At 38.4% G+C, this 25787-nt stretch overlaps 1 long non-coding RNA gene across 2 annotated transcripts in view; it reads right to left on the bottom strand.

Moving 5' to 3' along the window:
* Positions 1-25787, bottom strand: part of LOC103882422 — a 56928-nt gene that overhangs the window by 23717 nt on the left and 7424 nt on the right. The window contains exons 4-5 of one of the 2 annotated variants that reach the window (XR_002520579.2): positions 24225-24504; positions 22144-22270 (exon numbers count right to left, since the gene is read on the bottom strand). This is a non-coding gene — a long non-coding RNA (uncharacterized LOC103882422). Of the gene's footprint in view, positions 1-447; positions 986-22143; positions 22271-24224; positions 24505-25787 lie in introns of those variants that run through there. The other variant, XR_002520577.2, reaches the window with a different exon arrangement.

The following is a 25787-nucleotide window of genomic DNA, read 5'->3' on the forward strand; positions in this document are numbered from 1 at the left end:
AAGGCAAAAAGCCAAATTCTGAGGATAGTAAAACAGAAGGATGGAAACTTGGGGCTTCAACAACATTTTGAACTGCAGCCTCCAGGCTGGAACTTCTAGACTTCTTGTTACATAAAACAATTAAATGTCATATCCCTTAAGCTAGTGTTAGTTGGGGATCTATTATTTGCAGCTAAAAAAATCCTAATTGATATCATTGTCTTGATTTCCAACATAGAAAATAACACCTTCCTATCCCATAGTCTACTCCACTTCTTCCACTTTAACATTTTACTCATACTATATCTGTATATCACGGTACATCAAAAATCTGTCTGTTCCTTATGGAAGTCCCTTATGGAGAAACATATTAGGGGTTAGCTCTTTTTGCCTGAGCAGGGTTTTGGAGTAATATCTCTGCATAGGTCTTTGGCAGGCCTCCGAAAGCTTTCCCCAGTTAATACATACATTTTTTTTTTCCTCTTCTTGCTTTAAATCAAATAGGAATTCTCTTGTCCATGAGAATGCAATTTTCCCATGCCTCCATATGAATGAAGCAATCAGATCATTCCCTGGATTTTCAGCAAAGGCATTAAAGAGGCTGAGGACATATGTGATTAGTTGGCCAGGCTACGATTCATGAAGGAACAGAAGGATGAGGTTGAGCTTGTCATAGGCAACATCTGAAAGCATTATGACTATTCCAGGCAAGATTTTGAGTCCTACTACTACTCAGGTATGCTGGCCATAAGAACCATCTGGAAAGCTGACAAATTTTGACACCTACATTGATAGACTGAATTAAAAATATATGCTTTTCACAAGAGATTTATGTATGGTATAAAGGCACAGAAAATTGAAAATTAAAGAATATAAAAGACAGATAAGAACAATACTAAGTATAAGAAAGCTTAAATAGGCTGGGCACAGTGGCTCACGCCTGTAATCTCAGCACTTTGGGAGGCCAAGGCAGGTGGATCACCTGAGGTCTGGAGTTCGAGACCAGCCTGACCAAAATGGTAAAACCCTGCCTCAACTAAAAATACAAACAATTAGCCAGGCATGGTGGCAGTCATCTGTAATCCCAGCTACTCGGGAGGCTGAGGCAGGAGAATCCCTTGAACCTGGGAGACAGACGTTGCAGTGAGCTGAGGTGGTACCATTGTACTCCATCCTGGGCAACAAGAGCGAAACTCCGTCTCAAAAAAAAAAAAAAAAGAAAGCTAAAATAGATACACAAGACAGGTTGCTAAATTAGAATTCAACTCAATTGCTCAGATATGTAAATATTTGATATCATAGTGAGCATCTGGGAAGTGACTCCACTCCCTCCAAGAGATCAAAGGGGAATGTTTGCTTTGGGAATGACCTTCCCATACTTCAACTCTGGAGGTGGGTTGAAGCTCCAGTTAGCCAGTTGAAAAGGGAAGAAAGGGAAGATAGATGACTTTTTCTTCCCCAATGACAGTTGGCCTGTGTGCAACTAGTCTTAGCTCTTGGTGGAAAGGTTTAGAGAGTGATAAAAAAATCTCGTTTTTGATGAAAAATAAAAGGAAGATTAAAGTATTGATTAATGTTATAAAATAAGACACAACACAACGAAACACAAACCTACCATGAAACTATAAATAGAGCTCATATTTATGTATTTAATGGTGTAAAATATAGGGTTTTATTATGGGAATATTAATAATATGACTAGGGTGGGCCAGAACAGGTAACCTATTGAGAAGTCTGTGGGTTTGAATACTCCTTATCATTTGTGTCACATCTGAATTTTTGTTACTGGTTAGTACTTATGAGGTGTTACAGTTTGGATTCTCTCAAACAGCAGATGCTAAGACAGAGTTTAGATTGTAGGATATTTATGAGAGTTGAAATCAACACAAGTAAAAGGAAAGGGGAGTGTCTTGGTCCATTTCTCGCTGCTGTAACAGAATACCACAGGTTATGTAATTTATAAAAAAAATAAGTTTATTTGATGCACTGTCTGGGGGCTGGGAAGTTCAAGAGCATGGCATCTGGTCAGCACTGGTGAGGGACTTCTTGCTGTGTCAAAACATGGCAGAAAGGCAAGTAAGTGAGCACTCAAGGCAGAAAGTGAAATGGGGCCAAACGTATCCTTTTATCAGGAGTCCACTCCCATAATAACTAAGCTACTCCCATAATAATAGCATTAATCAATTCCTTAGGGCTTCGCTCCCAGGACCTAATCATCTCTTAAAAGTCCCACCTCTAAATACTATTACAATGGCAATTACATTTCAATGTGAGTTTTGGTGTCATTCAAACCATAGCAGGGAGAAAGCAAGCTTAAGCAGAGGGAGATATCAAACTGGGAAGCAGGCCTGACAGATCCTTGGCCAACCTGGCAGGGTACTCTGGCTCAGCAATTCTCTGTCTTGGGCCAGAATGTGTGGCCTGTACACCACTGTCTTGCTCAGCCACAAGATGCAAGATGCCACTGAAAGTATATGACCTCAATCAGGTTAGCTCTCTGCAGTTGAGGCCAACCCTAAAGGAGCTGCCAGCTGGAGGTAAAACTGTGAATGCATATTGTTAACTGTTCCGAGTGACAGTGGCTGTTTCTGATTTCCTTTCTTTATTGAGATAGTCAAGATATTATTTGCCAAATAAATGACTACATACAATGTTTTGGAGGCCCTATTTATCTGCAGTAGCAAAGACCACATTCAGCATAATGGCTGCAGTCAGAGCTAATACTTCATTGTGCTCATGGTACTCTTCAGTAGGGTTTCTCAACCTCAGCACTACTGACATTTTGGGCCATATAATTCTTTGTCATAGGTGGCTGTTCTTTGCATCATAGGATATTTAGCAGCATCCCTGGATTCAATCCACTAAATGCCAGTAGCATCACCACACATATACACAGTGGTGACAACCAGAATGACTCCAGATATTGCAAATGACCCCTGGGGTTCATTCACCACCAGGTAAGAATCACTGGTTTCAAGTTCTCCTTAAAAATTCATCCAGTTTCTGCAGCACCAGACTGCTCAATTAGATGAAGATATGTTGGAAATGATTACCCCTGCATCCTTTAAATCTTTAAAGTTATTACTAATCTGTACTGTAGCCTCCCCGCTTCCAGAATGCAATATTGGTTTTGATTTACTATCTTGGTCATTGGGTGGGCAAATTTCAAGGCTTCTATTTGGCTTTCTTCACTATGATTGCTCTTACCCCATAGACCACAAAAACTCAATATGGGGGTCACAGAATCTGCCAATATGTCCAACTCAATGATCATTCAGGGGCAAGGGAAGCAGCTTCTAGCAGGTCTATAGACCCAGGGGATCCTGTAAGAAATATGGTGGCTGGGAATCCATTTATCACCTGCCTGCCATTTGCTCCTACTCTATCCAGGGGAACATGATGACACTTCATATCTTCAGCCATCAGTGTCAATTCAGACCCTGTGTCCACACATCTTCAAAAAGTATGGAAATTCTCCTTACCTCAGTGAACAGCTGCCCAAGTAAATGGCCATAAGTGCTTTTTAAGGACTGAGGGAGTAATTACCATGTATACCTGTTATGGTATTATAGGATCTTCCCCACTTTGGACCAGATCACCTCTTTGGTGAATGGATTTTGAGTCTGAAACTGGAATAAGCATTGTGACTTTTCATTGGGGGTCTGCTCTCATTTTCCTGGTCAACAGCTCTTGATTTCTCCTGCTGGTACAAGCTGAGTAATACCTTTGTTGAATACTTATTTTGTCCTTAGTACTCACACTATATTAACTGTCTCAAAACTCTCTGCAAGTCAAGCTCTCATGGCTAGCACTTCAACTTTGCCAGTCCTAATAATAATTGTGGCTTCTGGGGGTCAAGCATCACCACTGACCTCTATTTTTTGTGTTCCATTATACCCATTGCTATTTGGGAGTCAAGTTCTGTAACAGCCTTTCTTATCATCAGCCCTGGCAATCCCTACAGCTGGGAAGCAAGTGCTGTTTTGACAGAGATGTGAGCTGCACATCTCTGAGTCTAAAACATAGGGTTTCATTTTAATCATACTAGATGATGTAATTATTAATTTAAGATGTTTTGCTATCTAAAGTCACAATTGAACTTTCTATTACCTATGGAAAAACCTGAGTCCAGAATTTTTCTCCAGAGTCAGGGAGAATTTCTTCCCAATGAATATATTTCAAACACTAGGAGAAAAAAAATAAGGATGCATTTTCATTGCCTCCCATGAGACATGCTTGTTTAAGGGAAGGGTCTGTTTACCTATGGTAATATCAGACAAAACACTCTCTAATGCTAAAAACATTGCTAGAGATAAAGACAGATGTTTTCTAATAATAAAACATACAATTCACTAGGAATATTTCTTAAAGTCTACAGTTTTATGCACATAATAACATATCTTAAAATATATAAAGAAGGCCAGGCATGGTGGCTCATGCCAGTAATTCCAGCACTTTGGGAGGCCGAGGTGGGCAGATCACGAGGTCAGGAGATCAAGACCATCCTGGCTAACACAGTGAAACTCCGTCGCTACTAAAAATACAAAAGATTAGCCAGGTGTGGTAGTCCATGCCTGTAGTCCCAGCTACTTGGGAGGCTGAGGCAGGATAATTACTTGAAGCGGGAGGTGGAGGTTGCAGCGGAGATTGTGCCACTGCACTCCAGCCTGGGCGACACAGTGAGACTCTGTCTCTCTCTCTCTCTCTCTCTCTCTCTCTTCATATACATACATATATATATATGAAGCAAAAACTAAAAGAAGTAAAAATATGAATTTACAAATCCACAATCATGGCATGATTTTACCATACTCATTGTAACAGTTAAATAGATCAATAAGCATATAGAAAACTTGAACATCATAATGACTGCCCTGATCTAATAAGCATATATAGAATCCCAAACCCAGTGATTACAGAGTACATATCATAGACAGAAAATTTATGAAAATTCATCACTTGCTAGTCTACAAAACAAATCTCAAAATGTTTTGATACCAGGTCTCATGCAGATCATGCTCTCTAATCACAATGCAAAAGAGATGATTTTTTTTTTAATCTAAAAAGACAACATATTTAGTAAATGAAAAAACACATTTCTAAGTAAGAAAAAAAATTATACTAGAAATTGTATGGCCCATTATAGACCACCCTAAACTAATGCCTTCATATTAAAAATGGTGAAACCAAGACCCAGAGTAATTAAATAAATTGCTCACACTCACATTGCAAGTTGGTAGCAAATGAGGGGACAGCAGTATGTAGTTCAGGGCACAGGATTTAGGGCACAAGCCATGGGTTCAGATTAGTTCCTAATCCTCCATTTACTAACACTGTACCCTGGGACAAGCGACAAACCTCTCTGAACCTGTGTTTTCAGTTAAGATAACAAAATCTCCTTTGGAGTCTTGCTTTGAAAATAAATTGACACAATGAATGTAAAAGCCTAGAAGGCAATTGAGAAGGGGAACTGCCTTTAGCAGACCCCAGAAAGTGTGGGGCAGTTGCCAGTGATCCCAATTGAGCTGGAGTTTAAAGGGGTAGGTCCAAATTAAAGATGCAGTGGGGCAGAGAATGCAGTCAGCAGAAACCGAGAGCATCCCCTGGAATGAAGTGGACAAAGGCATGCATAGGCAAGGCAAGACAAGGTAAGGTAGGTGGTGATACAGCTGGGAAGGTGCAGGCCATGCTTCTGGCATACCCATGGGAACCATAGGCCAAAGAGCAGTCACAAGTCTGGGGCCACCAACACCAGCCCTGCCTGAGAACTCCAAGGATGTGGGGGTGATGTCAGTAGTTTCCATTTTGGCTACCCAGGAAAGCTGGCCACAAGGCTTTCCTATGGAATTTCTAGGGAGAATTATTTCTAATTTTTAATATTTATGGAAATGTAACCTTCTAAAGAAATGTCTCTCACATAACACCAAATATAGTGTATTCAGTGAATAAGTTTACTTATTTGTAAATTCAGTAAATATTTCTGGAGCCCCTTCTGTGAGAGAGATATGACCTTAAGTACATAGGAACTCAATATCAGTTGCTTGATTAGCATTGCCCTCTAAGAATCTTTGCAGCCAATTGCACGAAAACAACATTAAGGGCTGTATTTGTTGTTTATTGCCACGGTAATACTCTGTAACAAGCAACCACCAAACCTCAGTGGCATACAACCACAAACGTTCATTTTGTTCACAAATCTATGGGTTGGCTGGTGGTTTTGGTGATTTGCTCTGGGATCAGCTGGTCTCACATGAGCTTGCTCATGCTTCAGCAGTTAGCTGACAGATTGACAGGTCTGGGATGTCCTCAATGGGGGGACTCAGCTCTGTTCTGTGTGGTCTCCATCATTTAGCAGGCTAGCCTAGGCTCATTCACATGGTGAAAGGTCCAAGAGACAGAGCGAAAGTACACAAGGCTCAGGCTCAATGTTTGCAGTGTTCTGTTGACTAAAGCAAGTCACAAGGTCAGCCCAGCTTCAGGAAGTGGGGAAATAGAATCCACCTCTTGAGAGGAGCTGCAAAGTCACGTGGCAAAGAGAAGGACAGAGAGGGGGTGGAGAATTTGGAAACATTTTTGCAATCAATTTATCACATGGATTAAATTACTCCTTGGCAGAAGCTATAATGGTGATGAAATAGAAAGTAAAGTGGATGTATGTCTCATAAGAAGAGCGAGCATTCCCTTAAAAACCTGCATTTGTTTTCCATTTAAAGCAGGGGTCCCCAACCCCAGGGCTGCAGACTGGTACTAGTCCCTGGCCTGTTAGGAAACAGGCTGCACAGCAGGAAATGAGCAGGGGTGAGTGAGCATTACCGCCTGAGCTCCGCCTCCTGTCAGATCAGCAGTGGCATTAGATTCTCATAGGAGTGCATACCCTATTGTGAACTGCACATGTGAAGGATCTAGGTTGAGTGCACCTTATGAGAATCTAATGCCTGATGATCTGAGGTGGAGCAGTTTCATCCCAAAACCATCCTTCCAATCCTACCCTCCCATCTGTGGAAAAATTGTCTTCCAAGAAACCAGTCCCTGGTGCCAAAAAGGTTGGGGAACCACTGCTTTAAAGGAATCCATACCTCCAAACAAAGGTCAGAAACAAAGAACTAAGTTGATATATGAAATAATAATCAGTGAAAGAAATATAAAAACAGTTGCTGAGGTTTCATGAGCTAGAATAAATCTAACTTTAGACTTGAAAATCTAAATCAAATTATTCTGTATCGAAAGATAACATTTCTAAAACCCAACTTGTTTGGGTTGGATACAGAGCAAAATATTGAGAGACAAATTAATGAATGCGAATGGCGACATATTTTAGGTAAATATTCTCATTTAGACTGCATGGTTCTAACATTTAAATAGTAATAATCTTTTAAGGACTATGCTTTCCGGTTCAGAAAATGAAGTCTCTGCTTTTTGATGGAATATCTAAATTATATAATGAGGCTGGAATATCACATCTTATGCAGTTTTTATGGATGCAAGTGCCTTTTTGCATTGTACGTTTGGTACAAAGACACTGCATTTATTACAGCATGGGAGGAGAAAGGTAGAAATCCTTATGAGCATAAAACAGCACGAGAAATGTAATTTTCACTTCCAGCATCCTGAAAGATATATTATAAACACTCCTGAAGATGCTGTCAACCACCTATCCAAGAACCAGGATTCCAGAGGGCTCAATCTGTACATTTTAAAAAGTAATTTTTAACTCATTAAATAGTACATTTAAAATTACTAATAAGCAAGACTATATTTTGAGGAACAAATTAAAATATATTTATTACTTTTTAATTATAATTTCAACTTCTATTTTAGATTTGGGAGTACATGAGCAGGTTTGTATATTGCATGATGCTGAGAACCTCTTTTTTTAGAGCAAACAACATGCCATGAAATTTTGCCTGGCTTCTTGCACATTTATTGAAACTTTGCCCCACTCCCCACTTGTAAGAAATAAAAATTATGGAATAAAAATTATCTAAAAAGAAATGCTTACACAACTCTTTTCAGGAACAACAGTAAACTATATTACTGACAGAATCAGCAACTTAATTAAAAGTCTGTTAATGCTGGTGTTAATAAACCTGGCATATTTTCAATTTAGATTGACACTACTCAAACTGATGCTTGGTAATATGTCACAAAATCTGGCTGAGAATATTGGCTATATAAATTAAGCTTTGATTACTTGAAAAATCTTAGAGACTGTTACAGATGCTCCATAATCAAATTGTATTTTTTAATAAAAATATTCTACTTAGGAAGCCAAAATGAAGTAATGGGCTGTGTACTATTTACCTTCTGGCTAGAGAAAAGTCACCAATACATAATTATTCATGATATTAAAGTTTTAAATAAACAAACAAATTTACTTTTTTAAGGATGGATATGTGCACTGTTTGGATTTCAAAATTGAATAAGTGATTTTTTGCTTTCATTTATTTTGCAGGTACTTACTGAGCTCCTATTATGTGCCCGGAACTTTTGTAGAGGTCGGAGAAAATGTGGAACAGGAGACAAAGATGTCACACTCATGTAATTTACGTCCTAGAGATTTTATTATTAAATTTTAATGAGCCTTATTAAAGAATGACTAGGACACTATAGTAACACGAGAGCTTGTTGGAAAGCTATGATGATATAAAATAAAAATTTCGATAAAGGTTCAAATATTTCTAAAGAGTTGCGTCAAATAAACCTGTCAGTTAGCACCTCCTTGCCTCTAATGTCCTCAACCGCTAGCAATTCCTTTGTTCCAGAAGTTCAAAGTACTACATAAAGTTTCTGAGTTGAGAGAGGGAAATAATGGCTTGTATTCTCAGAGCCAGCGCAAGTTTCGGGCCCCTGAATTCTAGAAGTTTCTTCTCTCTACTCATTTCACTATATGGAACTCAGTCCTGCCTTACTTTCCACAAAGATCATGTGCATCATTTCCTAACACTGCCTGTTTTCATTGCTCTCAAGGCACACTGTCCTGTTTCCTGTTTCTTAAAGGTGCCAACTGACTTCAACTTCAGGGGCCTTTCACTTGCTCTTCCCTCAGCCTGGGATGTGATCCTCCCAGAAATCTGCTGGGGTTGCACCCTCACTGCATCTGGATTACCACTGAAATGTCACCTCCTCTGAACCCCTGTCTAAAGTAACACACATGCACCCTCCCACTCTCTACCTCAATACCCTGCTTTATTTCTCTTTATAATATTTGATAGTAGCCAACATGCCGTATATTTATTTATCTGTTTACTATCTCTTCCCAACTAGAATATAAGCTCCATGAGATCACAGACCTGGACATAGTCACTGCCGTAACCTTAAAGGCTAGACTATGCTGAGAACATAAAATTTGTTCAATTAATATTTGTTGAGTAAATGAATGAATACATGGAAAACAAATGAACATAAGTTAAACAGACTTTCTTGAAAAGTTCTGGGCTAAGATGAAAAAGGAGCTCAAACTACACTAACGTAAATAATCTTGAAGGGAATTCTAAGCATCCACACTCTTAAAAATGTCCTGTGGCCACTGACTTCCCTTTCCCTTTGAGATGCAAAACCACACACTCCTGCCCTTGTTTTACAGATGAGTTCCTCCCTTCCTTAGAAGTTCCAGCACCAACTCACAGGAGACTCTCTAAGGGCTCACCTTCTGCATAGTCACTTCCTCATGTATTTTTCCAAAGACACTTCATTCCTTTAGAGAAAATTACTAAGATCTACTATTTAAAAGTTAAAATTTTCTTCACCTCATTGCATGATTAACTAAAAGCAAAATCTAATTTTTGAGTTAAACATTATTCCAGATAGAAACTATTTGTCTGGTTAAGACATACATGTCAAAGACTATCCTGATTCCAACAAGTAGGAGCTTTAAACCATATTTACAGCTTGAATTTTTCTGGAGGGAAAAACATATTTAGATCAGTCTAAGATAGTGATAGCAGTAAATAAGACACCAGGGGAGAGAACTGCTGAGTGAGAGGTAGCACAGGGAGTTTCTTTGTAATGATGAAACAGTTCTGTGTCTTGATTGTGGCTGCATGAATCAATATACAGCATAAAATTACATGGAACCACACACATGCATGCACACGCAGGGAAATGAGTTCACGTAAGAATTGGCAAAGTCTGAATATTATTCAGTTTTGTATTGTATTGTACCAATGTCAGTTTCCTGATTTTGATATTGTACTATAGTTATGCATGATACTGCTATTGGGAGAAACTGGGTAATGAGTACCCAGCGATCTCTGTATTATTTTTGCAATTTCCTGTGAGTTTGTATTTGTTTCAAAATAAAAAGTATAAAACAAAACACAAAACCACAACTGAAGTATCTGTGAAAGAAGTTTCAAAAAATGTATTTCAGACCTAAATTGTGATTCCAGATATAAATATATGAACTGTCAAAAATTTTACAAATCTGTTGGAAAAACAGGGCACACAAGGCATGAATGAGAATGAATTGCATCTTTTCTTTTCCTACACAACTCTCCAAACTAAAGGCCTTCTTTACTGAACTCGAGTTTGGTATAATCACATTTCAGGATGCAGAGAAAAGTGTTAGGGCTGGGAAGCGGTTATTCCCATCAATCTACAGGGGTTGGGAAGCCAATTTGTGACTCTTAGTATCGTGCCTATTGGACACTGGTGTCTTCTATTCTTTGGGGCCAGAGTGGACAAATTTTAGAGGATCATTATATTCAAGTGCTGATAATAAATTAACCAACTGTAGTGACAAATGCTGTGATGTAATATAATGTTCTTCGATTATATTCAAAGCCGAACTTCCCTTTGCCCTATGTGTCTTTAGAAGGATTGGACTTCCCTTAAGAATGCATCTTTCTTGTATGTCAAGAAAGATGAATGTTTTTTGTTGTTGTTGTTGTTTTTAATGGTCTTAATGTTTTACTATTATTATTATTATTATACTTTAAGTTCTAGGGTACATGTGCATAACGTGCAGGTTTGTTACATATGTATACTTGTGCCATGTTGGTGTGCTGCACCTATCAACTCGTCAGCACCCATCAACTCGTCATTTACATCAGGTATAACTCCCAATGCAATCCCTCCCCTCTACCCCCTCCCCATGATAGGGTGTGATGTGTGATGTTCCCCTTCCCGAGTGCAGGTGATCTCATTGTTCAGTTCCCACCTATGAGTGAGAACATGCGGTGTTTGGTTTTCTGTTCTTGCAATAGTTTGCTGAGAATGATGGTTTCCAGCTGCACCCATGTCCCTACAAAGGACACAAACTCATCCTTTTTTATGGCTGCATAGTATTCCATGGTGTATATGTGCCACATTTAAGATGAATGTTTTAAACAAAAGTCCTTAACCATCTTACTAGGTGTATGATGACTACTAGAACGAAGTGTTAATAAATATTTGATCTTACTGTTCAATTAAATAGAATGCTTCATTTTGTTCATCCTAAATTTGGAATGTTACCTGTAAACTATAAATGCATCAGGAAGAAGAGAAAGAAATAGATTAGGATGAGAATAAATTGGAAGAAAGGAGAAAAATCCAGCCGGTGAAATCCAAATAAAGTCTATATTTTAGTTAACAGTTTATTCAAATATCAATTTCCTGGCTTAGACAACATAGTATAGTTATATGGCATCTTTGGGTGAAGCTGGGTGAAGGGTGTATGGGAATTATTTGTGCAAATCCTGTGAGTCTTAAACTATTTCAAAATAAAAAATGATTTTAAAAATTAGAAAGCAGAGAAACTAAAAACACAGGGTAACTCCCAATGCCCACAAATTAATTTACCAAGAAATGCTTCATATACTGCCCTTAGCTACAGATGGCCAGTGGCTCCAAAGCCGATTTTACAGTAATAACATCTATTATCTTTTACTGGCTTCTTATTAAGAGCCAAACACTATGCTAAATGCTTTATATACATTTTATTTAATCTCCACAACAACCCCCTCCTAAGATCAGTTAACCTTCCAAAGAGCTATTATTCTCATCTTCACTGTACCAACAAAGGAATCAAGATTTATACAGGTTAACTTTCCAAAGCCATGTAGCCAATAAGTGATAGGGGTAGGAATTGGAGCAAATCTCTTTGACTTTGAACTTCACGTGCTTTGTGGCACAAGGGACTTATCTTCTTTCCTTCCTTTCTTTTTACTAAGATTAATTTTTTATTATCTTTAATTGGCACATAATAATTATACACATTTATGGGATACAGAGTGATATTTCAATACCTGTATACAATGTGTAATGATCAAAATTGGGTAATTAGTATACTATCTCAAACAATTATCATTTTTTGGAGTTGGGAACTTTAAAAATCCTCTCTTCTAGCTGTTTGAAGATATAAACTAACTAGTAAATATTAATGATAGTCACTCTATTGTGCTGTAGAAAAACTAGAGCTTACTCCTCCTACCTAGCTATAATGTTGTATCCATTAACCAGTCTCTCCCTATCTCCCTCCCTGCATCTTTCCCCACCTCTAGTAATTACTATTATAGTCTCTATTTTTATGAGATCAACTTATTCAGCTTCCACATAGGAGTGAGAACATGTGGTATTTATCTTATCCATGCCTGGCTTATTTCACTTAACATAATGTCTTTCATGCTCATCCATGTTGCCACAAATAACAGGATTTCATTCTTTTTTCAGTGACCATACTTTCTTGATACTTACCCCATGGCTTAGATAAAGAAAGTAAAATTATTTTGTTTTCCTATGGAGAATATATAGATTTAATCAGACAGGCTCTAGCAAATCCTCATTTCCTTAGATAGGTCCAGGAAGGGAGAAGGCAATGTCCCCTTTGAAAAAAGTGGTCACAGATGGTTCCTCCCTCGTAGGTTTCTCTGCTTTGTGTCCTATGGACGTAATACACTGACCATAGCTCACTGGACCACGAATTCATAATGTAACATAGACTACCAACTCTGTTGTTGAGGCTGCTAAGTCTGAAGTTTGGTTGACTCCGATGCACATCAAATTGGGGTCCTGAGTTCAAAGTAAGAGAGTCCAGCTGCTTATGATATGGAATGGTGTGAGAACTCTGCCCAGCTGTACTGCTCGGTATTAGGTGGTTACTAAGTAACTGAACTGTATCTTCCTTTGAGGAATTTTGAATACTAGACACACAAAGAGAAACAGATGCAGCAGAGAGAATCAGCAACAGGAAAAAGCAAGTCCTGAGAATAGCACTGTCTTCAGGCAAAAGATCAATGGCCACAAGCTGATGAGAGAATGGCTAGATTTTTAAAGATACCCCTGAGTCATATATTGCAATTATTGATGCTCTGAGTTTCCAAAGGTTTGATTCTGTCATTTTTTTCTAGTGTTCCTTGCTTATTGTAAATCCTCACCTATTTTAGTTTTATAAATAGGAGTTTCTGTGCAATTGGAGAAACAGAGAGAAGTTCCTTGCAATTAAGAAATAGAAATCAAAAGAACAGATTTCTATATAGAATTTTTAAATATTTGTCACATTCATAATAGTATTGTGTCCAAGATTATAAAATCATACATTTGTTTTTACACAAAGCAACTGTTTTACATTTTTTGAAACTATTTCAAATGTAAATTATAAGAATAGTACAGAGACTTCATCTAGATTTACCCATTATTAACATTTTGCCACAGTTGCCTGATCATTCTTGCTTTAACTGTATATATGCATACTGATTTTTCTGAACCATTTGAGAATAAATTGCAATACCATTCCCTATTACTCCTTAATCATCATTATGTATTTCTTAACAGCATTCTTTTCATGTAAGCACGATGTAGTTATCATATTTAAAAAATTTAACAGTGATACAATATAGATATTAGATAATATAGATATTAGCTATTACATAATATCTAATCTATAGTCAATATCCCAGTTTCACCAACTGTCCCAATATGTCTTTATAGGAATTTTCTTTCTGGTTCAATATCCAGTCCAAAACCACACACTGCATTTAGTTGTCCTATTTTTCAGGGTGCCTGTAATCTGCAACGGTTTCTCAGCCTTCCCTTTTCTTTCATGACATTGACATTTTTAAGACTACAGACCATTTCTTTTGTAGTACACTCTCAAATTTTGACTTGTCTGATGTTTTCTCACGATTAGACTCAAGTTATGCATTTTTTTGGCAGAAGCACTATATATGCAATTTCCTTCTTAATGCATCACTTAAGAGGCATATGAAGTAAGTTGGAAAATTAACACTGTTGCAACCTTTATGGTAATATTTGACCCAGACAAGAATTATTAGTGGGTGCTAAGTTAGTGTGTAAAAATTTGATGAGAAACAGAATATTTATACAATCTCAAAGTATCTCCTTATAAATACTTATTAATCTTAAAAAAAGAAATAGTAGTTTTGCAATGGAGAAAGATGGTTGATACCACCTTAGCAAAGTGATCAGAATCATATATTCTTAAAGAGAATAACTAAGTACATACAAGATTCTTTGAATATATTTCTTGTTTTATTTTATATCATCTACATGGAAAATTACCTACAGAAATGAAAACTAACAAGAAGAGATAGTGAGACAAAATACAGCAGCAAAGAAATAGCACCTTCCTTTCACATAAATCCTAAGTAAATGGATCTTATAAGGTGAGATATTTCTACATTGAGTTTCTAGACTAACTAAAAAGTAAGTACCCAGAAGTCTGCCTGATAAATTTCAAAACCAGAAAGAGCATGCATCTGACTTCTATATTCTTCATTTGTAATAATACTTGTAGCCCCAGGGATGGGAAGGGGGCTAAGATGTGATATTCAGAAACTATTGGATTTCTGAGCAAAGGTACTATGTGGGCCTTAAAGAGAAAAAGGAAAACAAAGACAGCCAGAAGACCTGTAATTAATAGCTATAACTGCAAAACCAAAAGACGTGAAAAGAGCATGGAAAGATCTGCTGGTCACATTTCCATTCCAAGCAGAAATAGCATAGAGCACTGTTCAATAAATACTTATCATCTTTTATGTGCCAAACAATGGGATACCCTTGGGAATCCAAACATTTTAAAAATATTAACCCTTTCCCCTAGATTTTACCCTTTAGAAAGGAGAGTGAATTGGAAGCATTTGGCTGGGGGAAAGCCAATATTATAGGCATGGTGATGAGAAAAGTCAAGAGTACAAGACTACAAAGTATTCAAAACGCCTTCATAGAGCAGGTAATGATAGATCTGGCCTATTGGGGAAATTGATAGCAGTTCAGTGTGGCTAAAGAATTATTCTTCTCATGACACTTCTTGAGCAATTATTATGAGGCTTTTTCCTAACAATTTGCATATGTTAATCCATGTAAATCATACCAATTGAGGAGATAGATGCTATTATTATCTCTCCACTTTACAAATGAAAGTGCTAGAGGAATGGGATGAAGTGTTGTGCTTAAAGTTTTCATCAGGAGTCAAATCACAGAAAGATACGTGTCCTATACTAAAAGGTTTGAAGTTTATCCTACAGTCTGTAGGATAAGATGTATTGTAGATTTTGTAGAACAGAAGTGACATGTTTAGATTTGCATTTTAGAAATTTATTCTGGCAGCTGTGTAAATGGTGAATTAGAGGTGGGCAACACTGGGAAAAAGGGAGCCAACAAGAAAAGAGAGGAGACAATTACAATCGTAATATAGAATAAGAGGAGGACATAAACTATGGCAGAAGAAGAGGGCTGGAGAGGATGGTTTGATAACAAAAGTTGTATCAATGGGATTCATGATTGACAGGAATTCCAATAAAGGAATTTACAATTTCCCCCAGGATCTAGTTTAATCTATTAAATGGTTTCTAGTACAACTTATTGAGGCTAAGTTTATTGGTCCAATGCCCACATATGGTCATTAGCTTGGATTCATCTCTCTGGTCACAGACGACACCACTCATCAGACTTCAATTATAAGGGGCACTGGGTGACACTGGATGTTTCTGGACAAATCACTGCCTCTGAGAGGGAGGGACATCCAAAATACATATTAAAATGTAAGCACGTCTGTCAGATCAGTAGAATCACCTTATTATATGGAGTGCAGTGCATGTCAGAAACTTCAAGGAAAGTATTGAAGACAACTCTCTATAGGTCACACATTTTTGCATGTCTTGTGAGCCATGCATTCTCCAACCTTTTCCCCAGAGTATCCTCTCAAAGAATTTTGTATAATGAAAATCCTTGGAAGATGGAGATCATATCTCCCTCCAGGGCAAAGGGTAGGTTTGCTTATAGCTTTGGAAGCCGGTATCTTCCTCCAGAGTAAAGGCCTGATATGTTTATTGACCAGCAAAAATAAATTCAGGTTCCCTAAGCTCAGGACTGCTCTCCTGTAACACAACCTATTGCATCTGTCTAGGCCCATGTTGCCCTTGTGGGACTTAAGGACAAAGAGAACAGACACAAATATGCAGCTACTCATGCTGCCTGCTGTGCCATGCATAATAAGGTCCTCTGTCTCTGACCCAGAGAGTCTCATGTTTTCTACCAGCATCCATGAAATTGTGGCAGGTTAACTTATGAGGTTTTAAGGAGGTGAACATCATGGACACTTTATAGTACTTGCTAGAAAGTTACTCAAGATTGCTAGTTATGGCACATTCAATGTGAAAGAGTGACCAAACTAAATAGTTAGTGAGCTTAACAAATTGTAGAGTCTTTTTTGTAAACCTTTACTAAAACCATATCCCTGTACAAGCCCAGAATCTTGCCTAAGATGTAAATAAACTCACTTTCTAGGTGATTGATTTCAATTTTCGTAATTTTTGAATGGAAATGATAATGGGCAAGTTTGACCTGCCAAAAAAACCCTTACAGAAAAACAGGAAATGATGGCAATTCTCAGATATCTATTTCAGTATTCACTAGTGGAGACTTTTCTTCTTTTCTGAAGGAACAAATTCCCTGGGGGTCTGAAGATGACTTAGAAAGTGCACAAATAACTTACTTTGAGATTAAATGTACAATGGCTGTTATCTGAAATGAATTTCCTTTGAATTTCAGCTAACATACAGAGCTGCTAAGCAGGGAGGCTTGTTCTTAGATTTATTTAACCATTTTATGGGTGTGGCAGGATGGTGGCAACTGAGACTGGATCTTAAGAATGTTGGAAACATCAATGAGTTGATTCTGAAAAAATTGTCACTTACAACTTACAAAGCTCTTCTACCTTTTATGAGGTAGAGACTCAACTTTGTTTTTGAAGCTGTTTGACTTTTTGTTTGGGGAAAATGACCCACATGTAGAGAAAGACTTATGAAATACAGATATTTGAGAAGGGCAGTTCCAAAAGCCAGACTTTTCTGAGAAACGATGTAAAATCTTATTTTTTTATAGTGATTACAATGCATCTCTTAGATTATATTTTTAAAATAATTGAAAATGTTTGTTTCTTGGAGCAGGTTTAGGTTTACAGAAACAATGAGCAGAAAATACAGAGTTTCTGTAAGTCCTCTTGCCCCTCCACAGACAGGTTCCTCTATTGTTAACAATGTAGTAACATCGTAGTAACATTAGTATGGGACATTTGTGACAATTGATGAGCCAATATTGATACATTAACTAAAGTCTACAGTTTACATTAAGTTCATTCTTACTGTTGCACCTTCTTTGGATTTTGGCAAATAAACAATGACATGCCTCCACCATTATAGTATCATACAGAATAGTCTTCCTGCCCTAAAATTTCCCTGTGTTCCACCTATTCATCCCTCACTCCTCCCACCCCAGCTTCTGGCAACCACTGGCTTTTTTACTATCTCCATTGTTTCGCCTTTTCCAGAATGTCATATATTTGATATGATACAATAGATAACCCTTTTCAGATTGGCTTCTTTCACTTAGCATTATCCACTTAAATTTCCTCCACGTCTTTCTGTGGTTCATTAGCTCATTTGTTTGTTTGTTTGTTTGTTTGTTTATTGAGACAGAGTCTTGCTCTGTCACCCAGGCTGGAGTGCAGTGGCACGATCTCAGTTCATTGCAATTTCCACCTCCCAGCTTCAAGTGATTCTCCTGCCTCAGCCTCCCAAGTAGCAGGGAATCACAAACCACGTCCAGCTAATTTTTGTACTTTTAGTAGAGACAGGGTTTCATCATGTTGGCCAGGCTTGAAACCCTGACCTCAGGTGATCCGCCCACCTCAGTCTCCCAAAGTGCTGGGATTACAGGCATGAGCCACTGCGCCTGGCCTATTTATTTATTTACTTATTTTTATTTATTTCCTGAAAGACATCTTGATTGCTTCCAACTTTTGATGATTATGAATAAAGCTGCTATAAACATCCATATGAAAGGTTTTGTATGAATGTAAGTCTTCAATTCATTTGGGTAAATACTAAGGAGTAAGATTACTGGAGCCTATGTTTAGTTTTGTAAGAAACTACCAAACTACTCCTAAAGTGGCTACATATTTTGCATTCACAACAGATAGATTTAGACTGTCTTCTATCTGCATTTTCCTTAGGAGGGGTGTGTGTGTGTGTGTGTGTGTGTTTTCAAACAATTGTTTCTTCCATTAGGACAAGAGTTTCCCAGACAGCTGAAAGATATTGTAATAGGCACAATAACGCCCCGCACAAAGTGGCTATGCTGGAATCTGTGAATATGCTATGTTATGGTACATGTAAGGAGGAATCAAGATTGCATTTTAAATTAAGGTTGATAATTAGATGACCTTAAAATAAAGAGATTATCCTAGATTATTTGGGTGGGCCAAATGTAACCACAAGCATCCTGTACATGTGGAAGAGAGAGTCAGAGTTAGAGCGATGCAGCCTGAGAAAACAGGGGGCTTTGAAGAGGGAAGTGAGCCACCAGCTGAGCAATACAGGCAGCTTCCAGAGGCTGGAAAAGGCAAAGAAAGAGATTACCCTCTAGAACCCACCAACACCTGGTTTTCAGCTCAGAGAAATCCATTTTGCACTTCTGACCTCCAGAACTGAAAGATAACACATTTGTGTTAAGTCTAAATTTATAGTGTGTTACAGCAATTATAGAAAACTATTACAGATATGTAGCCTAATCTTCCTATCATCTCAGACTGGGGGAGAGATTTTGAAAAGGGTCTAGGTTGGACTGTTCATGTCCCACACGTAATTCCAAGATTGAATGACCCAGAATTGAAAACATATGTCTATACAAAAACTTGTACACAAATGTTCATAGGAGCACTATTCACAATAACTAAAAAGCAGAAATAACCCAAATGTTTATTAGCTGATGAGTGGATGAAAAAATGTGGTATATCCATACAATTGAATATTATTCAGCCATAAAAAATAATGAAGTGCAGATACATGTCACAACATGGATGAACCTTGAAGACACTGTGCTAACGAGGCTGGTTGAAAAAGGCCACAAAGAGTGGGATTTCATTTATATGAAATGTCCAGAATAGGCAAATCCATAGAGACAGAAAGTGATTGGAAGAAGCTGAAAGTAGGGAGTTATAAATGGGGAGTGACCGCTGACTGAGTAGAGGGTTTTTTTGGGGGGGGGATGATTAAATGTTCTAAAATTAGATAATGGTAATGGTTGCACAACTTTGTGAATACACTAAAAACTACTAAATTACATATGTTAAAAGGGTGAATTGTATGATGTATGAATTATATCCCATTCTATCTCAATAAAGCTATTACTAATTTAAAAAAACTCCACATTTTAGGAAAAGTATTAATGATCAGTTACTGACTTCTGACGTGAGTTGGTAACAGGATTTTCTCTGGGAGAAATGAACAAAGGAATTTCCCACTTGTAATCATTTGGGAGGCAGGTCTTGGACTGTTGTAAAAGAAAAACTGTTTTCACTTTTCTGAACTTCAGGTTGTTGAGAGCTTAGATTTTGGATGTGTCAGTCAATTTAGGTTAAGGTATATTACAGAAATATCAAATCAAAACAAAACTAAAACTAAATTAGAGAATTTTAATAGCACAAGTTATTCCCTGCTCATCCTTTATGTCATTGCAGGTCATCAGGGGACTCTATTCCTTGTCTTCTTCCCTAGAACTTGGATTGATGGTACAGCCATCATTCCAAAACTTGTTTAGCTCACAGCAGAGGGGTCAAGCTCTTGAGTTCTTGCAGTAACAATTATATGCTTTAGTCTACATGTGATACAAGTTACTTTTACTCACTGGCCATAGCTAGCTGCATTCTCCACCCAACCAAAGGTAGTCAGGTAGTGCAATATTACCATTGCCCAGAAGAGTACAAATTGGAAACCTTTGGGGAATAACACCAAAGACTACAGTTGTAGGCTGAATAACAGCTCACAAAGATATCAGGTTCTAATCCTTGGAATCTGTAAATGTTACATTATTGGAAAAGAGTCTTTGCTGATGTGATTAAGCTAAGGATCTTAAGAGTGGGAGATCATCGAAGTATGCCCTAAATGACACAGTATGCATCTTTATAAAAGGAAGGCAGAGAGAGATTTGATACAGACAGAAGGGGAGGAGGCAATGTGACCATGCAGGCAGAGACTGGAGTCAGGCAGGGATGCAGTTGGTCACCAAAAGCTGAAAGAGTTAAGTAATTTTCCCCTAGCGCCTCCAGAGGGAATGCAGACCTGCTGATAACCTTGATTTCTGCCCAGTGAAATCTGATTTTGGACTTCTAGCTTCTGGAACAGTGAGAGACTACATCTGTGTTGTAAGCCACTGAGTTTGTAGTACTTTGTTACAGCAGCCACAGGAAACGAACGAACGTAACTGTCATATTAGATATGGTAGCTGTGTTTTGGGTACTTTATTTAGGACAATTAAACTCATCCCTTTTACATAGTCATATGTCCATAACTACACTAAAGCCAAGCAAAAGAAGTAAAGAAAGAGGAACCCAATAGTGAACCACAATCAAAAAACTTAAACCTGTGAACCCACAGGACTGACAGAACCAAACCAGTCACTCTTCACTGGAATCACACTGCACTGTCCTCCAGACCTTAGGAAACTCTCACTGAAGGTTATGGTGCTGTCTTTACTAAAAATAAGAAGGTGGTGTAAAATCGACAAGAAGGGAACAGCAATAATTCTATTGCCTTGGCCCATGGTCAGAGCAAGTCAGATGGCTGAAATGACAAATGACAACCAGGTTGGATCTTGGGACATATAGGCATTCCTCAAGTATTCCTTGAAATGCTCAGGAAAGAAAACATTGTCATCATCTGGATTTCCTGATGTCTGTCAAGCAAAATGGAATTCAAGCTCTACTGGCTTGTGATGTTTAAAGGAAGTGTGATACAATAACAAATTTAAATTTTTAAATCATTGAAATTATAAAACTAGAAGTGCCCTTGGAGAAACATTTAGCACTGTTAATGAAAAACCAAAGCTCCCAGGAATTGTTAGAGCCTCAGTTTCTCCATCTTTAAAATAGAAAGTTGGACAAGACCATCTCAAGTAATTCAATTCTTACATTAAAGACTTGGGGCTCTATAAATTAACGTGATAACTAGCTCTAGTGTTCAGTATTGGAAAGAAATCCAAAGTAGACCTGGATACTTTAAAATTGTGCATATGAGATAAAATTAGCATGCATTGTAATCCTTCCTTTCCTTCCTTCCTTCCTTCCTTCCCTCTCCCTCCCTCTCTCTCTCTCTCTCTCTCTCTCTCTCTCTTTATTTCTTTGCAGTGGTATGGCTCACTGCATCCTCGAACTCCTGGGCTCAAGCAATCCTCCTGCTTCAGCTTCCTGAGTAGCTGGGACTACAGGTGTGCGTCAGCATTCCTGCGTAATTTTTGCCTTTTTTTTTTGGATATGGGGTCTTTCTCTGTTGCCCAGGCTGGTCTCCAGCTCCTGGGCTCAAACGATCCTCCCATACCTCAGCCTCCCAAAGCATTGAGATCACAGCATGAGCCACCACATCCAGCCTCACAAGCAGTTTTCTTTCTTCTCAGGAATGTTTCTGGGGTCAAAAGTGATTATTACAGAAATAATAATAATCATCAAGGATAGTTTAATGCTAAATATAAAGTGGCAAATTACTGAAAAATAAAACTTATGAAAATATGTCTTGGAACATTTTGGTAAATAGTGGATGAGTAAGGGAGTGAGTGGGCAAGTAACATTTTTAAAAATCTCCAAAACAAAAGTATATAGTCAAAGTCTTTCATCTAAAGTGCTTCAGAAAATATGGCTCTACCTCCAAAACATATATAAATCTGATCACTTACCACCTTCACTGTTTCATGTTGATGTAACCACCATCATTTTTTGCCTGTGTTATTTCAAAGTCTTAAATGGTTCCCTGTTTCCACTCAAGGCCTATAGTCTATTCTTCACACCACAGCCCGAGGAATCCTTTAAAAATATATCAGATTGTCACTCCTTTGCTTAAACTTCCCTTCACCCAAATAGCTTCTCGTCTCATGCAGATTAAAGCTAAAGTCCTTCCAACAGCTTACAAGGCTCCTCTGAGCTGGCTGCCCACTACCTCATTAGCTCATTCCTTCCACTCTCCTCACTCACTGGCTTTGGTCTATTCACACAGGCCACTTCTATTCTTCAAACACACCATGCAAGCTCTCACCTAGAGCATTTACATTTCTCATCCCTCTGCCTAAATGCTCTTTCAAGTCACACGGGGGCATGACTCCCTCCCTCATTTCCTTTATTCCTGCTTAAATGTCACTTTTTCCTTATGGTCTTCCCTGATCACCTTCTGAAAACAGCAACAGCAACCCCTCCCCAGCTTGGCACTCTCTATTTCTCCTCACTTAGCTTTATTTTTCTCCATTGTGCTAATCATCAAACGAAATGCATTCACTTGGGAATTTGTTCATTGTCTGTCACTTTCTGACAGACAATGGATATAAGAACTGTGTTTTATTCACTGTTGTATCCCTAGAGCTTAGAACAAAGTCTAGCACAACAAATATTTGTTGAATGAATAAACGAATGCAGCTTATTTATTTGTTTGGTTTTTTGTTTGTTTGAGATAGGGTCTTGCTCTGTCGCCCAGGTTTGGGTGCAGTGGTGCAATCATGACTCACTGCAGCCTCAATCTCCACAGCTCAGGTGATTCTCCCACTTCAGCCTCCTGGAAAGCTGGGATTGCAGGCATGTGCCACCACACCAGGCTAACTTTTAATTTTTTTGTAGTGACAGGGTCTTCCTATGTTGCACAGGCTGGTCTTGAACTCCTGACTTCAACAGATCCTCCCAACTTGGCCTCCCAAAGTATTGGGATTATAGGCATGAGCCACCATGCCTGGCCACTAATGCAGTTTAAATATTAGGAGATTTGTTATATAATATTACAAAAAGTTAAGAGCTAATTTTCCACAAGTCTGTCTAGTTGTTCAATGGTGTCATCAAAGACCTTCCGCTATGCCATCCTCAGGGTGCTGGCTCCTGTCATATGGGTTGCTGCAAGGTTGCATATTGGCTGCTGCAGTTCTAACCATCATAGTCACTCACAAATATTTGCATGCAATCATTCAGTTAGTAAGTAAATTTTATGAGACAGTACTAAGTATCAGGCATTATTGTAGCATGGAAACATGACCATAAACAAAACAGAGGAAGTCGCTACTCTCATGAAGCGAGCCGAGCTGGAGTACAGTGGCACAATCACAACCCACAGCAGCCATGACCTCCCAGGCTCAAGCCATCCTCTTGCCCCAGCCTCCCGAGTAGCTGGAATTGCAGGTGTGCACCAGCCTGCCTGCCTAACCTTTGTGTTTTTTGTAGAGACGAGGTCTCACTATGTTGCCCAAGCTGGTCTGGAATTCCTGGGCTCAAGCAATCTGCCCACCTCAGCCTCTCAAAGTGCTGGGATTTCAAGCATGAGCCACCGTACCTGGCCTTCTTCATATAACTTTTAATCATGAAGAAAAATATGTCTCTGAAGCCACCAAACCTCCTTCATGGGTCAGCATTATGTCACATGACTAATCCTCCTTATAAAGGAAGCTGGGAAAGCAAGTCTCCAAAATTTTCAGCCTCTATCATGACAGGTGGTCATGACAGAGAAAAGAAGTAAAACAACCAACAATGTTTGCTACAAATCATGCTAAGCATAGGTAATCATTCAGTATCTGCTTTTTGATAAAGCATTAACGTTGACAATTATTGCCCTGTGACTGAAATTTAATATTTCTCTCTGAAGGTTTTTGCTTTCTAAGTTTCTGTCACTTATTCTAACAGCCTTAATCATGCAGCAGCTCCAACATTCTAACAAACATGCTTTGGAAATTGACCAAGAAATGCTGGCTTGCTCCCAGGACTAAGTGATGGCATTTAATTTGCTCACCTGGAAAGAAGGACAATTCCAGAAAAGACAATTTCTTCTTGTATTACTTATTGGTCAACCAGCAACCTTTAAGCCAAAGCCGTGAATATATATATAATCTGTCAGCCTTCGCTATGTGTTCTTCAGGACCAAGCCTCAGTTTCAAACTTCTTTTGTCCAGTGTAACTGCAAGACCCACTTTAGACTCTTCGCTTCGTTTCTCCGTGGGCAATAAAGCAGCAGTTCCATCACCATTGTCCAAACAGCAAATGAGAAGTGATGTTTCAATATAAGGTACTGTCTGGAAAAGAAGAGAAAGAGGCAGTTTTTCTGACAGAGCCGTTCACACTTTTCCTGCACAGCTGGGAGACATTAGCTGAATTTCCACAGACTGGTCTGCTTTCTGGCACGGTAAGTTAAAAACCCTGAGAGCCTCCAAGGTAAGCTGGATTTCTATCATACACATTTAGCAGCTAAATCACCAAAAGTCACTTTCAAAAATTCACGCAAAGCTGCATCTTTAGCCAAGGTCAAGAGTTCAGCAGAAGTTAGCAAAAAGGGGATTGTGGGCAGGAGGCAAGAAAAGAGAGAGAAAATATCGATAGATTATCTTTGTTTGAAAGCTGCTTTTATTTTGAGGAACTTTGTGCTCAGGAAAGTAGATAGAAGATAGTTCTGCAATAAATAGTATGAGACATATATGAAAAGAATAAATAATATTTCAATGTATGCCAATTTCCATTTCTGCCACCATATTAAGGAGATGGAAAGAGCATTAAAAGAGCCATAGGTCGGGCGCAGTGGCTCATGCCTGTAATCCCAGAACTTTGGGAGGCCAATGTGGGTGGATCATCTGAAGTCAGGAGTTCGAGACCAGCCTGGCCAACATAGTGAAACCCCATCTGTATTAAAAATACAAAAAATTAGCCAGGTGTGGTGTCAGGCACCTGTAATCCCAGCTACTTGGGAGGTTGAGGCAGAAGAATCGCTTGAACCCAGGAGGTGGAGGTTGCAGTGGCCCAAGATCATGCCACTGCACTCCAGCCTGGGTGACAGAGCGAGACTCTGTCTCAAAAAAAAAAAAAAAAAAAAAAAAAAAAGCTAGATTCTAGTCCCACATCATGATTAATTAATAGTGAGATTTTGAACATGTCATTTAGCCATGGGGCTCAAAGTCCTGTCCCCTTCACTTTACGTGAATTTAGTTATGAAAAATTCTATTTCCCTAGGTATTTTGTGATTTATTATCAGCTTTTGATTCCACTAATAAGGACAATCTCTGGGCTTTTTACTTATATTCTGCCTAAGGACAATCTCTGGGCTTTTTATTTATATTCTGCCTTATTCCACAAGGAATCTCAGGTTGCTCTGTGGGCCAACTTACATGACTTTGGTGTAGATCTCAGATTTTAAATGTTTATCTAAATCAATATGGCAATGCCAGAATGGGTTTTGAAAGAGTCAATTCTAATTTTAAATGGCTTAAAACCGGACTGCACCTAAACATTTTTATTTATAATTTCTGCCTAAATGATTTATTCTAGCTTGAAAGATCTATATATTTTCTCCTATATATGCCCCAAC

This window comes from Papio anubis, chromosome 2, assembly GCF_008728515.1.
Source record: "Papio anubis isolate 15944 chromosome 2, Panubis1.0, whole genome shotgun sequence".
Classification (NCBI taxonomy): domain Eukaryota; kingdom Metazoa; phylum Chordata; class Mammalia; order Primates; family Cercopithecidae; genus Papio; species Papio anubis.